General features: G+C 41.9%; 1 protein-coding gene across 1 annotated transcript in view; it reads right to left on the bottom strand.

Annotated features, from left to right (window-relative positions):
* The window catches only part of RALA (RAS like proto-oncogene A), a 45,353-nt gene extending 29,792 nt beyond the window's left edge, over positions 1 to 15,561 (bottom strand). The window contains exon 1 of the mRNA XM_084795182.1: positions 15,362 to 15,561. The gene's annotated coding sequence lies outside the window, so the exon portion shown is untranslated. The remainder of the gene's footprint in view (positions 1 to 15,361) is intronic.
* Positions 15,562 to 18,607: the final 3,046 nt, after the last annotated feature.

Raw genomic sequence — 18,607 nt, 5'->3', positions numbered from 1 at the left:
ATGCTATACTAAATGTTACAGAAAGAATGGAGACTTTTTTTTTCTGGTCTTTTTCAAGACAGGGTTTCTCTGTGTAGCCATGGCTGTCCTGGATTCACTTTGTAGACCGGGCTGGCCTAGAACTCACAGTGATCCACCTGCCTCTGCCTCCCAAGTGCTGGGATTAAAGGCATGCACCACCACTGCCCAGCTTACCAATGGAGTCTTAAAAAACAAAAAACAAACAAACAAAAAAAACCCACTCAGTTGTTGTCATTTTTCTCTTTCTCATTTCATTTATGAAGCCATAATGCCAACTCACCCCAGTTTGGGTATGAAGAAAATGCACTTAATAACAACTTTCATTTCCACATATGTTCAGTTCACTTAAAAAGGAAAAGTCCTTTCTGAACTGTAGTGCCTTCACTTCCCACACCTCGACAAAGTCACAAAATGAGTTTTATTATATAACAAAAAGGCCACACACACAAAAAAGCTGTTGTTTACCCATGGTCTAATAACTGTAATATAAGCAACAGTATTTTTCATGTGTGTGTTCAGTTCTAAATCCTAATGATATTAAAGTTACAATTATGACTACAATATTTCTAACCAAAAGGCACTTCACATTTAAGGTTCAGAATTCACCAAAGGTTTGGTTATATTACACTTAATGTATTAATATAATGAAAACAGCAGCAAGTAATTTTATGAATCTCTTACATTTTTTGGCACTGTGTGTGTGTGTGTGTGTGTGTGTGTGTTCAAGACAAAGTTTCTCTGTGAAGCCTTGACTGTAATCCAGGCTGGCCTCGAACTCAGATCACCTGCCTCTGCCTCCCAAATGCTAGGCTTACAGGAGTGTGCTATCACCACTACCTGGCCAAACAAATTCTTCAATTTAACAGCACAGTTCTTTAAAAAATTCTGGATGGCTAAAGACCAGTATGATGACATTTTGTTCTAGTTTGCTTTCTGTTGCTGTACCAAAAGCCTCTGACCAAAAGCAACTGAGGGGAGAAAAGGGATAAATTCATCTTATACTAACAGGTCATAGCCCTTCATGAGCGGAATTGGGTAGGGACTCAAGACAGAAACATTCAGGCAGGAAGTGAAACAAACATATGGCTCATTGGATTACTCCAAGGCTCATGCTCAGCTACATTTCTTACACACCCCAGACACACCTGCCTAAGAAGGGTATCACTCAACCATGGGCGGAACCCTCAAATATCAATTAGTAATCAAGAAAATGTCCCATAGACATGCCCATAGGCCAATTTGATGGAGGAGGGGATTTTTTAACTGAGGTTCCCTGTTCCTAGCAAGTGTGTGGACCATCAAGATTAGCCATCTCGCATATAAACCTGTTCTTATGGGCACTTTCCCCTGGATTCAATAATCCTAGAATATGGAATTCTGAATGCTTCTACTAGTGTTTTACAGCATTTCCGTCTTTTGCCTCCCCTTTATTCATGGCCCTTCCTGAATACTACTGCTTATATGCCTGCCCACATTCAGTAGTTTTCTTTTACTCCTAAATTATCTGGAAACTACTAGCAAGCATACTCCTGTGAGGTATGGTGGTCCAGTGACTTTCTCAAGCATCAAATGAATAACAGCCTGTACCACTGGGGCCTTGGCAATTTTACTCTGGATGCTGAAAAATATTTTTTGATAAAAAGAAAGAAAGAAGGAAGGAAGGAAGGGAGGAATGGAAGGAAGATAGACTTTACATCTTAATGATGCAGTCTTAAACTTTAGTGGTTTTCTACTACGTGGTGTGTGTTTGGATAAATAAATTAAACACTGAATCTGAAATTGCCTGCTCAGGGCCTAACCACAGAAGGTAGTCTATAGATTCTAGAGATTGTATTTGGGCTCTAAAATTTAAGCTTTGAATAAGTATATGTTAATTACAATATTTTTAAAAACTAGGATGTTACAAACTAAAGAGATGAATTGGTGGAATATGTGGGAAGCACCAGTTTTATAACTACTACTTCCATTAGTTGAGTAAGGTATATGGCATGGTAAATGGCTATTTTCAAGTCTGTTATGAGATGTACAGTTTAACAAGTCCTCAAATGTGTAATCCAGAAAGCCAAGCACAGAACAAAGAGCAGCTTCAAGATAATGTTTCAGCTCAAAACAAGGACATATATTTTTTTTTAACAAGGACATATCTTTAAACAAAACATCCCCATATGAAGCATATTCACAGCACCACTGTAAATGTTTAACAATGGCTAGTGGCTGGATAAGAGAGAGAGAGAGAGAGAGAGAGAGAGAGAGAGAGAGAGAGAGAGAGAGAAAGTGAGTGTGTGTGTAGAGAGAAAGTGAGTGTGTGTGTGTGTGTGTGTGTGTGTGTGTGTGTGTGTGTGTGTGTAGGTATGGGGGAAAAACTCAGGAAATATGTCTCTGACCTAAGGGTTTTTGTTGTTGTTCTGTTTTGTTTTTAGCTGAAGGCAGCAATCAAGAGATAGAAACCAAGGGGCAGCTCTCCAACCACCTCTTTTTTGCCAGGAGACAGGATAAATCTTTACTGAGTGGATTCTAGACTCCATCAAAGAAATCCGTAAGTCTTACTCCCATAGTATCTTCCCATGCACACCATCTTCCCAGTTTCTTGTCCCTGAAAGCCTGAAACCTGGTTTTTTTTTGGGGGGGGGAGGGAGGAGGGCAGGAGTAGGAGGGTTCTGTACTTCTCCACAAACACATTTTTTGTTGAAGATGCTACATTAGCCACTACTCTTCGCTGAGCTGTCTTCTCATAATGTGCGTCACATACATTAATAAACTTTTCCCTCCTATACACATCTTTTGTTAGAGAACTCATGACAGTGAAGTACTAAGACATTTCTCCTGCCGGTGGAGAATTATACTAGATGACCTTTCAAATCCCGCTTACATGCTGCAAATAAATCTTGAAAGACAGTATATGAAAGAAATGCAAAATCCACATAGTATCAACTCCATTGTATTACTGATTCAGGATTTAGAGAAAAAAATTCTGGTTTTGAGCAGGAAAATCAGCTACATCAACAGTCCTCACCACTGTCACCATACCTATCACACACTCGGTCATGAAAATGAACTGGGAACATCTTTCTTTTAAAACTCTTTTTAAATGTGACTCCTGTAACATATGGACACCAACACAGCCTGCAAACCCCACGTCAGTGAATGTATAAGGGCAGCAAACTAATTATAAAAGGTCGAGTTCAACAATCCGCAGGAGTATAGGGACTCCAAGACAGTTGGATCTAAGCCCTACTCAGAGAGCTGAAGAGAGAAATGGCTAGAAGTTGTCTCACCTTTACCTCCTAGGGAGCTGGGGAGTCACTGCAGGTTTTATCTTAAACCATGTGTTACAGGTATTTCAAAAAAGTGCTACTCGCAGAGCCAAAATTAATCAGGTAACAAACATGTTTTTATTTGTAAATACTTGTTAATTAACCAACCACCTACTCACTACAGAATGATGCTACACACTAAGAGAGGCACACATATAATTTTTCTGTGTATTATCTTGTCCTCTTAAAAGAGGGAGTTAACGATCCACTCCTCACTCAAACCAAATCAAGACCTAGATTTGTGGCTGAGTAACAGACATGTAAAGGAACTAAGAAAAGTCTATTTTTATTCCAACCCCCAAAGCACCCTCATGGATAACATCATTACAGAATGCCAGCACTCTCCAACTAAATCCCTCACACAAAAGACACATATCTAATGAAAGGCTACTATTCTCTCTCCCTCCCCCCCCCCCCTCATAGAATACACACAAAATTTAGTAATAATAAGGTATCAACCCAATTGAAAAAAGACATAGGGAAAAAGACTGGATTAGTCATTTCACTAAAGCAGTTATATGAATGGCCTCTATGTACACTCAGAGACGCTTAACACCAAGGTCATCACAGACAGGCAAATTAATCACAAGGAGGGCCAGGGATGCAGCTCAGTCTGAAGATGGCTTGCCTCGCAAGCACAAAGCCCTGGGACAATCTTCAGTACCACGTAATGAACACACGTATTCTCAGCACCTGGGAGGTGGAGACACAACACAACCACACCACTGCCATATCATTTTATAGCTATTAGAACAGATATACAACACAACAGTCTGAAGATGGCTTGCCTCGCAAGCACAAAGCCCTGGGACAATCTTCAGTACCACGTAATGAACACACGTATTCTCAGCACCTGGGAGGTGGAGACACAACACAACCACACCACTGCCATATCATTTTATAGCTATTAGAACAGATATACAACACAAAATGACAACAAAACAAACTATATCCATGGCTGGCAAACATGTTCTTATGGCTGAGCCCTCAAACTGAAGCCCTCAAATGCTGGAGGTGGGAATGAAAAAATAAAATAGTATGTTGCTAATTTAGAAGACAGTCTGGCAGTTTCATAAAAAGTTAAGCAACTCAGCAATTATACACCTGGGTATATACCAAGGGAATGAAAATATGTTCTTATAAAGACTTTTACATGAACATTCACAACAAGATTATTTAATAATAATATAAAAATCCATAGAAATAAACCAGATATTATCAACTGATAAATGGATGAGCAAAACATAATATATCATAGGATGAAATACAACTCATCAATAAAAATGGAAAAACCACTAATACACACTACAAAACTAACAAGCCATAAAAACATGCCAAGTTGGAAAAGAAAAAAGAAAAAAAAAGAAAAGAAAAGAAAACCAGTACAAAAGACTACATATTATATGATTCAGTATTTATGTTCTGTCCAGGAAGAGCAAGGGAAATTCCTAGAAAAGAATATAAAACAGTAGTTACCTAGTCCTGGGCAATGGGCATAGGGGCTAACTTGGGCAAATAGAATCTTAGCAATTCAGGCTAGGGGTGGGAGCCTTGGCTGGTAAAGCACTTGCCTTGCAAGTGAGGACCAGAGTCTGATCCCAAGAAATATACAAATGCCAGACATTATGGGGGCACTGGTAATTCTGGTGCGCGGAAGTGGAAACGGGGATCACTGGGGCTCCCAGGCCAACGAGAGACACTGTATCAGAGGAGTTCCTGAGGGTGACATCTGATTGCCTCACACATGGACTTGTGTGCATGCATGTACCCCCAAACACATAAAAGTTGATGGATCAGGGATACAATTCATTCTAAAAGCTAAGGGACTAAGGACATAATTGGGAAAGAGAAACCATAAACTCTAACTGGATCTTAAGACAAGGGAAAAACAGCTATTAAAAACATTAGGAGACAAATAGACAGTACTGCGGAAGTATTAAGTTTCTTAGACTTTAGAATATAGAAGTTATGTAGAAAACTGCCTTTATGCTCAGAAGATGCAAGCAAAAGAGCAAAGAGATTCACTTTTCCATTTACTTTGAAACATCTAATCAATGAATTAATCAACACATAAACAAGAGCCCCTTAGCTTTGGAAAGAAAGGTAAATACAGCCCAAGACTGGCATGCAGGGCACCTGCTCAGCAGGCCTGCAACTCTGGGTTCAATCCCCAGCACCACACTGAATAGACGGATGGATGAATGAATACATTTCAAAACTTAACAATCAGTGGCTAGTGAATACAGGTGCGGGTTGTATGTATTCAATGTGCTGCTCTTCTAACAGCTCTGTAGGAGTGAAAAGATTCAAATAAAGCATTCCAAATGGAACTCTCATTTGTCCCTTTATATTAGTTTTACTTTTTAGTTTTTGGAGACAGGGACTCACCATGTAGCCCAGGCTGGCTTCCAACTGACTCTTGTCTCTTGTCTCAACATCTTGAGTTAAAACACATTTGTGACCACACCTGGCTTCTCAGTTGATCTTTATTAAATTAGTTTTACATCTATCTATCTATCTATCTATCTATCTATCTATCTATCATCTCTCTCTCTCTCTCTCTCTCTCTCTCTCTCTCTCTCTCTCTCTCTCTCTGTGTGTGTGTGTGTGTGTGTGATGTGTAAGTGTGGAAATTGATTCTCTTCTTCCACCATGTTGGTTCTGTAGATGAAATGCACATTGTCAGACTTGGCATCTTTACTCGCTGAGCCTTCTCAATAGCCCTCACTGAATCTCTATATGGAACAAACAGGAGCTATAGATAGTCCTATCTATATAGGCATAGTAGCATGATTACACTTACAACTCCAGTACTATCCCAAAAAGAAAAAAAAAAGGTCAAATAACATCATGCATACATAATTAGTTAAGTTCTATGGTGGTTTAAATAGGGATGGCTCCCATAAACTCCTGTGTTTGAATGCTTGGCTCTACAAAGTGGCACTATTAGGAAGTGTGCTTGGAGTAGATGTGGCCTTGCTGGAGGAAGCATGTCACTGTGGGATGGGCTCTGAGGTAGTATATTCTCAAGCTAGGCCCAGTGTGACACAGTCCCTTGCTGCTACCTGAGGATCAAGATGCAGAACTCCCCGCTACCTCTCTAGCATCATGGCAGCACACAGGCAAACGTGCTTCCCACCATGATAATGGACAAACCTCTGAACTGTAAGCCAGCCCCCCAACTTAATGTTTTCCTTATAATAGTTGCTGTGATCAAGATGTCTCTTCCCAGCAATAAAACCAAACTAAAACAAGTCTCATGTTTAAATATTTAGTCATAATATATACTTAGATCATATAACATGAAGCAGTACCATTTTTGACTACTCTAGCCATAACTTGGGCTTTTAGTTTTGTAACCAACAATACACTATTCACTTAAGAGACACAGCCATATTCCCTATAAATACTCTTAACTCCTCATTTTGTCTTGCTACTTGCTAATCCACAAATTCTAACAATGTACTTTAACAATTTAAAATTTTAATAGTGGCACCAGAAAGATGGCTCGGCAGTTAAGGGTGTTAGTTGCTTTCCCAAAGGACAGAAGTTCAGTTCCCAACATCTATGTCAGGCAGCTTAAAACCACCTGTAACTAAGGTTCCAAGGGACCCAACGCCCTCTTTGGCCTATTTGAGCACTCACACACACACACACGGCAGTTAAAGTCACAGACATGGACACATCACATACATACAAACATACATACACATATATGTTAAAGTTTCAATAGTATGAAACTCATCAAAAATGCTAATGTAAAACATAAATCTTGCTAGTGAACAAAAAAGGAAGTTTAATTAGAAGTTCACATAATTCTTATAATAAAGCATTCTCAGCATTTGACCTTAAATTAAGGCAAGTAAGAAGAAAAGACATGATATGCTAAAATATAATTACTTTACATACACAGGAGTGTTTAGACAAAGCACCCTTGCAGATGAAAGAATACAGAAATTATATCTACTACAGCAGCTATGAGAAAAACTTGGACAACAAGTGTTTATACAGATGAAATATAACTGGGAACACATTGCTAGTTCTTCCATATTTTCACCAAATGGAACAGGCACATTAGGGGATACTCTGACCAATCCTCAAAATGCTAACAGTAAGTCAGTGGGTATAGTTCAGTGGAAAGACAGCAGCATAAGCCCTCAAGCAGAAGCACTCATGTACCAATCAACTAATGAATGGATAAACAGCATAGTCACACAATGGATTGTTCAACCATACAAAAATGAAGTATTCATATATGCTACAATGCAGAGAACCCTGAAAAAACCCTATGTTAATCTAAGTAGTGTGATATAAAAGGCCATCTATGGAATCCTAACACATCTGGAATAGGCAAGTTTGTAAAGACATGAAGTACAGGAGCCAAGGGCTGCAAGGCAGGGTAAATCGCAATGGCAGCTATCAGATGGGCACTACCTTCTCCTTAGGAGGCAACGAAAGCATTCTAGAACGAGTGATAAAGGTAACACAACTCTTTGATTATACTAATAAGAAACTTTAAAAAGTAGATGAATTACATTTCAACAGTGCTTTTAAAAATAATTAGTACTTTATTGCAGGAAAAGGGAGCAAAGAACATAAAAGGCCTAATCACAGAAAAGCAAATCAAATAACCAATAAATATACAAATTTCAAACAATGTAACAAGACAAATATAAAAAAAAGGACTGAATTTTCTGAACTTAAAAAAAAAGCAAGAATAAGAAGAGACCAGTTTTTCACTCATTTGGGACTAAGCAAACAACAAATAACAAAATTAGCAAATAATAATAAGGTAAGGGACATAGAGACACATCTAACTGTAAGGGACACAGAGACACATCTAACTGTAAGGGACACAGAGACACATCTAACTGTAAGGGACACAGAGACACATCTAACTGTAAGGGACACAGAGACACATCTAACTGTAAGGGACACAGAGACACATCTAACTGTAAGGGACACAGAGACACATCTAACTGTAAGGGACACAGAGACACATCTAACTGTAAGGGACACAGAGACACATCTAACTGTAAGGGACACAGAGACACATCTAACTGTAAGGGACACAGAGACACATCTAACTGTAAGGGACACAGAGACACATCTAACTGTAAGGGACACAGAGACACATCTAACTGTAAGGGACACAGAGACACATCTAACTGTAAGGGACATAGAGACACATCTAATTGTAGCACACAGGAGAATCAGGAAGACCTGAGAGACTAGTAGGGCCGTGGGAAAGGTAGCAATTATCAAGCACTAAGTGATCACAGCTGGTGTCCCAGAAACCTAAACCCTCAGAAGACAGATTTTCTTTCACAGACTGAATGTCTTAGGCAAAAACGATGAGTCAGCGAGGTGATACATGCCTGCAATCCTAGCATAACCGAGGCAGGGCTCACAAATTCCAGGCTAGATGTCTTGAAAAACAAAGGGGCCATCACACTTCTTAAAAAAAAGAAAGAAAGGGGAAATAAAAGGTATAAGGACACAGATTTCTCTGGCTAGAGGGCAGTGGAGAGGATAAAAAAGATAAAGAAGATAAAAAAAGAAAGGGAAGTTACTCCAAACTCTGTACTAGGACAGCAACATGTGCCAAAGAGTGAGACCTGAGGTAATCCAAAGCAAGAAGTTCTCCAACCACACCCAAGTCAAATCCCAGGCCAGTGAGGCAGTTAGAAGCAGAGAAAAATGGCTGCACAGGTCACAGGAGAGCAGAGGTGCACAGCAGGGCATGGACCAAGATGTCTGGTAAGATGCTATGACCTAGGACACAGATATTATTAACACCCTGACAGCACTCCTAGGATAGTAAGGATAAAGAGGCCAGTGCAGGGACATCTAGGGACAAGTTCTACAGCCTGAGGTCCAAGAAAATAACTGCTACCGTCCTCTGGGGGAGGCAAGATTTAAACAACAGACAATGGGATATGGACTGAACAGACAGCCACACATAAACCTATAAACTCTTGAATTTGCAAGAATCTATTCACTGACTGTGGTACCTTCAGGAGTGAGCACCTGTTTAGCATAGGCAAGGTCCTAGGTTCAATCCCCATCATCAAACAAGCAAACAAAAAGTTATTCTGGTGCGACATAGTATGTACCTAAATAAATATGAATACCTATAGTGCCAATATTTGTGAGGTAGTGGCAGGATTAGAAGTTCAAGGTCATCTTTAACTACATAGCAATTCCAGGTCTACCTGAGCTACATGAGGTCCTGACTCAAAACAAAACAAAACAAAACAAAACAGGAAGCATGTTTTCTATATGAACTACACAATGGTGAAATAAACACACTCTTCAAGGCCATGGAAGACGGAGCACTGGTGTGTATTGTCTATCGTTATGAGCAGAATGTCTGCAGCATGTTGGACCAACAACTGATTTCACATCTACACAGCACTATAGGCAGAGGGCTGGGCCTGCGTAACTGAAGAAAATATCACCTCATAGCCAGATGATGCAGGCCCTGGGACAATTTCGTCTAGAACTACCCCATACCAGCACACTCTGAGGCATCCCTGGATACACTCATCAGATTACACATCAGCTTTGCTATATGCGCTAGAGAACCAACGATGCAAGCCAGAGCCACAGCAGGATAAAGTGAGCTTAGGCTCAGGAGGCTGGGAGAAGACAACAGTAACGTCTATAAGAATGCCACAGAGAAGCTGGAATAAACAGGATAGATGTGTGAACTGGGAAACCACCAAGCAGTTCAACCCTTGCTCACCATAGCACTGTGTTGCTCCCCTTAGGAAACCCAACCTTGAGTGCCTCTCAATATACCTTTCTATAGTGAGATCTCTCTTAAAGAGACAGTGGAGAACTGCAATCTTTGAATTGCATATCCATAATCATATTAATATCCAGGTACAATGTACACATCTACATAGCCACTTAATACCGTTCTAGAGAGACCAGCTAAAGTACTTAGACAACTTTAAAAATGTGAACATGGAGAAGAAGGAATAAGTTGTATTTTTAAAAGTTTTTAAAATTTAGTCTTGCTTTATTTGCCCTGGTTGAGGCTGTTAGATCCTTGGAACTAGAACTGCAGACAGTTGTTGAGCTGCCATGCGGGTGCTGGGAATTGAACCTGCGTCCCTTGCAAGAGCAGACAGTGCCCTTAGTCACCGAGCCATCTCTCTAGCCCCCAAGGAGTTGTATTTATAGATGATGTGACACTGTCTGGAAAGCCTAAAAGAAAACAGTATAAAGTAACTTAGAAAGAATTTGGTAAAGCATCAGGAAAATGAGGAGAAATCAACAGTATTTATCTGCATAACTAACAGTTTGAAAATGTATCTAAAAAAAGAATGAAAATAAAATATGACTAAATTTGACAAGAGACATACAAAAGTTGTAATAAAAAACATAAGTCAGTTCTCACAGACATAAAAATAAACAAGAAAATAAAGACATTGCTTATTCTACATTAATGTTAAAATGTCACAGTACCATCAAGATGTCAACTGCTCCTAATATAAATTTAATGCATAAGAATTGCAACAGAGTCAGGAAAATTGACGATAAAATTCACAAGGGAAAAAAAAATACACCAGAAGAACAAGAAACACTGAAGAGAAGCGGCTGCAATGGGGGGCAGGTGGAGGGGGGGTGTCATCCAGTCAAATAGTACAGCAGACCTCAATGGGATATAAACATCTGTGACTAGAGTGTTGGTACAGGCACAGCCCTGGTCAGAAAAGTCAACAGAATAAAACACAACCAACTCGAAACAACATGTGCCAAATGAACAAAATACTGGTTTTCATCAATGGCACTGGCTAAAAACACTGGTATTTGAAGGTGGTAATTAGATTCATTTACCACACCATATACAGAAATATGCCCCATGTGGAACTAAACATGAGATGTAGAACTGTATAATAAGAAAGTGTGAGTTCCTCTACAATCTAAGTGCATAGAAAAGCTTCCGATGGTTAAACTCCAGAGGAAATAAGTTTACGATGAATATAGTTAATTTAATCAATGGCAAAAACAACGTAAGTAACGCCAAAGGATGGCTAAATATTTTAACATCTGTCAAAATTAAAAGCTAGTGTTCTTTTTTTTAAAAAAAGTTGAAAAGATGAAGGAAAAATACCAGAAAAAACTGTGTACAAAACCATGCTAATAACAACAATAAAATGTTCTTAAGCATATTTTAAAAAGTATTCAATTCACTTATAATAAGAGAAATACAAAAGAAACCTCCACTAAGAGCAAGCACGGTGGTACACATCTGGAGTTCAGTACTCAGGAGAGTCCAACAAAACTTGAAATAAGCTGATGAGAGCATCGTCCACAGTGTCGTAAGTACAGAATAGAGGGCACGGAAGCAGAGTCTCCCCTCACCCGGCAAACTAAGACAGTCTCATTACTTCAACTTACAGTTGTCCTGACTGTAAAAATGACACAGAGATCTTGTGGCTTAGATGCCCACCATCATGATCTTTGTGAAAATGTCTTCCCATGGCGTCTGAAGTCAAGGTCATTTCATAATCTTTGGTTTGACTGTCCATAATTGTACTGTGAAACCCTAATACAGTTTCAAAACCGAATCAAACAACAGAATTGGAACTCAGAGTTAAGGAAGTTATGTGTGTCAAGTGTTCTGTATCTAATATAGGACACAGTATGGAGCTTTCAGGAAAGTAGCATAATATTTCATGTCTACATGACTTACTGGTACTTTTTTTCCCTTCAGCTTTTCAAGGTTTTGTTTTTGCTTTTTGCATTCAAGGATATTCATTTTAACGTGGACAGTGGTGGCACACACTTTTAACCCCAGTATTAAGGAGGCAGAGGCAGGGGGATCTCTGAGTTCAATGCCAGCCTGGTCTACAGAGTGAGTTCCAGGACAGCCAGGGCTACACAGAGAAACCCTGTCTCAACCCCGCCACCCGCAAAGAAAGAAAGAAAGAAAAAAGTTTAATGGTGTATACAGACTACTCTCTTGACTTGAGGAAATAAACCTTCCCTTCCATGTGTGATTAAACCAGTGATGAAAATTTCCTTTTAAATTCTACTCAAGCTTCAAAGAGTACACATGGAAAACTGTTCCCCGTGGCGCTGGAGAAGGTGCCGCGTTACTTGGAGTGACAGCCTCTCCTTCCCCATCTTTTAAACCAATGGATGGACTTGATTTAATGACTAAGCCCATTAAAAAAATAATAATGTTTAAACAGTATACATGCAGGAGGAAAGGCAATGAGACCTATAAGCACAGAGTTTTGCAACTCCGTTTGTTTCTTTAAACATTCCTTCTTCTGTCGCACACTTATCCCACCTACATTAGTGGAAGAAAGAACAAGAAAACAAACATGATTTTATAAACAGGATGCAAGAACAATGTCCAGCCATTTATCATCTTGACATGCATACACAGACTGTGTGGGGGGGGGGAGGGGATGGGGGGAGGGGGGCCCCTTGGCCAGGGTCACTAGTGGCTTCAGGCCAAACTTCATGGCTAAGAGTGGTGAGAACAGTATCTGTTTTCTGGAAGCTCAGCTCAGTCTGAATCACCTTTCCCTTGACTTAGGATTAGCTGAAATTTTCAGTGCTCTTAGAGATTGTTACTGTACTTTTCTTCTTCTTCTTCTTGTCTAGATAGGGTTTCTCTGTGTAGCCTTGGCTGTCCTGGACTCAATTTGCTGACCAGGCTCACCGAGATCCCAGGTGCTGGGCTTCCAGGAGTGTGCCACCGCGCCTGGCTGTGGCTGTGCTGCAGAGGTAAGGCATAATGCAAGTGGAACTGGTGTCATCACCATCCCCTCAGCTCAGTGCTTCATGGGCAATCAATATATGACAACTATTCCTACCAAGATGGCTGTTGAATTAAAGGGAAATACAACTTCTATATAATAATGTTATGAAACCAAAGGCTTTTCTCTCCTTAATCTCAGAGTTAAATTTTATGAAACAATGGAAACTGACTGTTTCCTACCTCAAGATCATAACCTCTTCCCCAGTTAACATTTACAGCTTCTTGCTCCAGTATTTGTAAAATGACCATCCTTGTCACTCATTTATGAAAAAATACAAGAACCTATTAGTTTGGTGGACCTATATATAAAAAGTGATATTGGTACATTTATTTGAGCTCTGTGGAAATAGTGCTTAGAAAACCAGTGCAGGGACACCATACACTACAAGAAGAAGATATCAGCAGTTTGTCCTTATTTGGACATCCCTAAACTGAGAATAATGCAAACAACGATAGGCCAGAATATTCCTTTAAAAATGGTGAGCAAGACTTTCCTATAATTAGCCTCCCACCCTGAAAACCCTAGAAAAGGGTGTTGTAATGAAATAGTACTTCAAAATAAATGTTACACACAACTGCACACTCAGCAGGGAGAGAACATGTGGATCTCAGAACAGATACATGGAAGTGGCTGCTGGTAAAAGATGACAGGTCACCTCGGGGTGTCAGAAGACTTCATGTATCCAGGGCAAAAACCAAGCCCCTCTGAGCAATCCTACGCTGCACCTTGCTCCTCAACAGCAGCGCTACCTCTCAGCTTCCTCTTTTTGGTTGAGACTGAGTATGGTTATCAACTTCAAGCATACACTTGGCTGCCTTTTGCCAGAAATCTCTTCCTTCTAACTCTGGATATACTTTAGAGGTAAACACGTAACAATGAAATATAAATTATGATACTGTCTAATCACAATCCCTAAGATTTTTAACCTTTCCCAGGGCAGAGCTGTGAGAAGCAAACTCTTCCTGACTTGCTCTTTGATCTTCTGGGGAACATGAAGACAAAGCAAATTCTTATGCTCCCGCGAATCTCAAAGGAACAAAACTGTACTCTCGTGAGACTGTGCGGGGCCTTGCTAGAGACTGGGTCTAGTACCCGTTGCTTGCTAGAGTGCCTACTGTCATTGCGCTACACCCGCAGCCGAAATAAACTGCTCTGGAGAGTGACTATGAGGTCAACTACCCATCCATTCAGTCAGTGAAGAAATGTGGGTAATTTCTGAGCACTTTACATGGAAACAAAGAGGAAGATGAGATGGCTCCTACTCTGAAAAAAATTAAGCTATAGAAACATATTAAGGGTCACAAGAGTCATTTACAAGAATATTGTATCAACAGATACAAACAGCATAAGCCAATAAGATACTCTTAGACATAGTAACATAAGCCAAAAGAAATGCCCTCTACGCTGTTTTGTAATGAATTTGTTTCCTAATTTTGGGAACGTGACCAAAGCTGTATTTACAGGAAAACAATTTACAGAAATAAAGGTTCTCCCTGCACACATACCCAAAGTGCAAATTGGGTGCTTTCCAGCTTGACAGGTAGGGCGTGGCACTAGCGTTCTCATAGTAACTCAAAGACACTTGGCTGAGCTCTCACAAGTCTGGACATTCTGGTTTCAAAGCAAAGGCCAGTTAATGCCTTAATTTCCCCTAAGTCCCCCAACAACACAGCCAGCCACCTCAGCGTCACCACACCCGCCTACTCAAACACACATATACCTAGCTAAAGAACACAAATCCTATCTCCTGCTGGACACCTTTCAGGAACCTAGCGCGGAAGATAAGCCCATCGCACAATATATACCTACGTTGCCTTCCTCTTCTAGAGGCTAAACCTGTACAAGAGGAGCCCACGAGCATTCAGCCGGACGCGGAGCGCCTGAAGACTTCAGACTGAAAAAGCTATTCCTTTAACTGGCACCCGAGACTGGCGGAGAAGCTACAAAAGCAGATGCTCTGTACCGGCAAGGAGTGGATTGAAAGCGAGGGAGGACAAGGGCGGAGTGCGGCGCAGGGACTGCGGCTGCGGCGGCCCCAGGTCGCGGGCACCGCCCGGGCGCGGCCCTGGGAGCCACCGGCGCGAAGCAGGTGACCTTCGGGAGAGGCCGCCCGTTGTCTGGGCGCAGTCCGGTTCCAGCCCAGGCGCCCGGCGGGACGAGCAATCTCGGCGGCCGCGGGCCTTGCCCGTCGGACACACCCCCGCCGCGGCCCGGCCTCCCCGACCGGCGGGCGCTCACCTGCACCGCGAGCCGCTCGCCCCGCGGGCTCTTGGGCCTCGGCTGCACCGATCAAACCGCGCTCGGCGTTGCTCTCGGAGTCCCGCGCGGGGCGCGGCAGGAGGAGTCGGGAGGGCGGCGGCGGCGGCGGCGGCGGCTTGGGCGGCTTGGGCGGCGGCGGAGGAGGACTCCGGCGCTCCGCTCTGGGGAGACCCACCCTCCTCCCGGCCGCTCTGCAGCAGCCGCCGCAGATCACTTCCGGGGCGCGGGGGTGCTGGGCGGGGCGCCGGACGGCACTTCCTGTCCGCGGGGCCGAGTAGGCCGAGGCTTCCGCGAACAAAGGCTCTCCTGGCGCCGGCGAGGCGCAGTGGGACAGTTTCCCTGAGGCTCTTCGATGATCCTCTGCGGCCGGGAGGCACAGTCACCCTGCCTCCCAAGGCCCGGCCGTGGTTCCCGTCGTCTCCCCAGTTTACGGAGGGGCTCCTGGGGAAAGTCGGGGAGGGGGAGGCCGCCATCTTGCTCCTGGGGGCTGCTAGGTTCAGTAGCAGGCGTTTTCCAGAGTGTAGCCTGCGACGTGCCTTGTCGCATATGAAGGCCTGGGAGATGTGTTGGTCGTTTGTCCTGCTTGGAGGATCTCGGTGGTTAGTTAACCTGGACTGGAGAACTGGCCTCTGCGGATGGGCTTCGGGTTCCTCTTGGAGGAGCCTAGGGTCCCCTTCGACACTAGATATGACACTCAGATAAGGCGGTGGCCCCATGACACACTGACTTCATGTCTTAAACTAATAGTTTCACTGAACCAGCTGTTTTCTTTAAACCTTCCCATAAGTTCGAAATAGTTTGCCTGCGTCTGTTAACTGCCACACAGTTTTCCCTGGACTTTAAAATTCTCGTTTCCCTTGGCCCCAGATTGAGAACCAGAATGCCCTCTCAGTCAAAGGTGCAACCAAAGAAAAACAAATAATTGTGTTTGAAAGTGTGTATGAAGGGAAGACTTGAAGACTTTGCTAACAAGTAGGTTAGAGTTTTGAGGACCTCTTCCCGCGGAACAGGGACCACTCGTTCGTCGAGAAGGCTTAGCTGCACTTAGATGTCTTAAAGTTTAACCTGGGCTGCTGAGAAAGATGGGGCTGCAGAAGGAGCCTCAAGTCATGAGCTTTCTTTTGTGCTGTGTCATGTACATTCTGAGAGTAGAATGACTAGACAGATTAAAATTTAAGCTGTTTTTTAAGTGGAGGACAGATTAGTGGGGGTGTTAAGTAGACCAGCAAGCAGAGTAGACAGCGAACCACTGCAGAAGTAAGAGAGGAAGGAGAAGGATCTTCGTGGCTGTAGTGGTGACCATCTAAACGAAATGATTTCCTAAATGATGAAGACGTATGAGCTGAGAATTGTTTGCTGGGCACCTGGTAGGTAGGAGAATGGAAGTGACTGTTTGCTTCTGGGGAAAGGTGTACTTTGTGTGCGCAGTTTTTAGTGTCTTGAGGCAGTGTCATTTATCCCAGGCTGGCCTCCTATTGGTCGTGTAATTGGGGAAGGGACCTTGAACTTCAGACCCTCCTAACTACACCTCCCAAGGGCTGGTAATAACACCATGGGAATTTCAAGGGCTTCATGCCTAGGCAGCAAACAGTCCACTAACCGAGCTATAAAGGTGTGCTTTACTAAAGAGATAACGGTGCCTGTAGGCTATGGTTATGGGAGAAGGATTTCTTTAGTTGATGGTACCTAATGGCAGTTGCTGTGTGATAGGTTCAGTGGTCTGGGTGAAGTTGGAGGAGCTGAAGCTAGAAACACCACAGATTTCTATTACCACACTTCATTGAGCACAATTTCAAAACCTTTTCTTCTGTCTCTCTCTACTTGAGAAAAAAAATTTAAATACTCTATTAATACACCTTCCTATCCACAGGCATGCTAATATTTTAATATTATTCTAATGACTCTGAAAGTGAGGCAGACCAGAAACACAAGTCAGTGCTAATCCTCATATAGTATCACAAACCCAAATGAAATATTATATGATGGTATTTGTAAAATATTGTTAATAATTGATAAGAGCTTACACTAGTCACAGATCAAGGTTGACGACAGTGGACTTCACAAATAGCTTCTGAATGGAGAAGTAGAGTGAGCAGTAGAAACACTATCAAAGACTACCTCAGATTCATCAGGCGGTCTAGCCAGTGCTTAGTTGCTCATAGCCGTGTTAACCTTGCATGATGACAGAAATTAATCAGTTCATTTTGAACAGGAGCTTCAGAGAGCGGCAAGTAACAAAACCATATATATAGCAGCCAGCCAAAACCAAATTACTAGTTTTTACTCTTATTATATGCCTGTAGAATATCGGTTTTGAATACATGGTGATAAATCCATTTACCTTTAGTTCTTAGATTACTTAAGTGCATTGTCTCAATTTTCTCAGAATAGAAAAACATTTAGGTGTTTTCAACAACCAAATTGATGTATGTAGTGGCTCAAGCCTGTAATCCTAGCATTTAGGAACCTGAGGCAGAGGATTATGATAAATTTGAGACCATCTTAGGCTACATAGTGAGCCCTTCTTAAAAAACAAAACAAAAACAAAAAACCCTTTATGAACTAAGAATGAAAACAACTTACTGGGGTCTTTTTTTTTTCTCCATTGCTCTTCCCCTGCCAACCCCAGAGACAGCATCATGTAACCCAGGCTAATCTCAACTTTCTACATAGCCAAAGATGACCTTGAAGCACAGATCTGGGACCACAGTCATTTGTCACTCCACCTGCCTTGAGTACTTCTTGTTGTCCGCCATATGGCCCTAGAAAAGTGACTTAACCTTTCAGTGCCTTAGTTTCTCTGCTTATGAGAGGCTTATGAAAGTTATGAAAGGCAATAACTTTCTACTAGTCTGCCTCGAAGAGACCCTGTAAAAAGTAACAGTATTATAAACTCTCTTCAAGAATTTGAATGAGGAGGGTCAGTGGTGGTGCCTTTAATCCCAGTAGAGGCAGGTGGGTTTCTCAGTTCCAGGCCAGCTGGGTCTATAGCGAGTTCTAGGACAGCTCAGGCTACATGGAGAAACCCTGACTTGAAAAACAAAAACAAAACAAAACAAACAAAAATAAGAGCAAAAAAGACTGTAAATGAAAGGGCATCATAGGTAAGTATTACTAGTGAACTACTACTAGCTAGAACTCAAGAACATGACTGATGTCAAGGAGGACACACTCATTACTAAATTTGTTCCATGGGCAAATCAAAGAACATGAAAGATCTTTTTG

Source organism: Acomys minous, assembly GCF_964271855.1.
Source record: "Acomys minous genome assembly, chromosome: 9".
NCBI classification, from domain to species: Eukaryota; Metazoa; Chordata; class Mammalia; order Rodentia; family Muridae; genus Acomys; species Acomys minous.
This window is presented reverse-complemented; position numbering and strand designations above follow the sequence as displayed.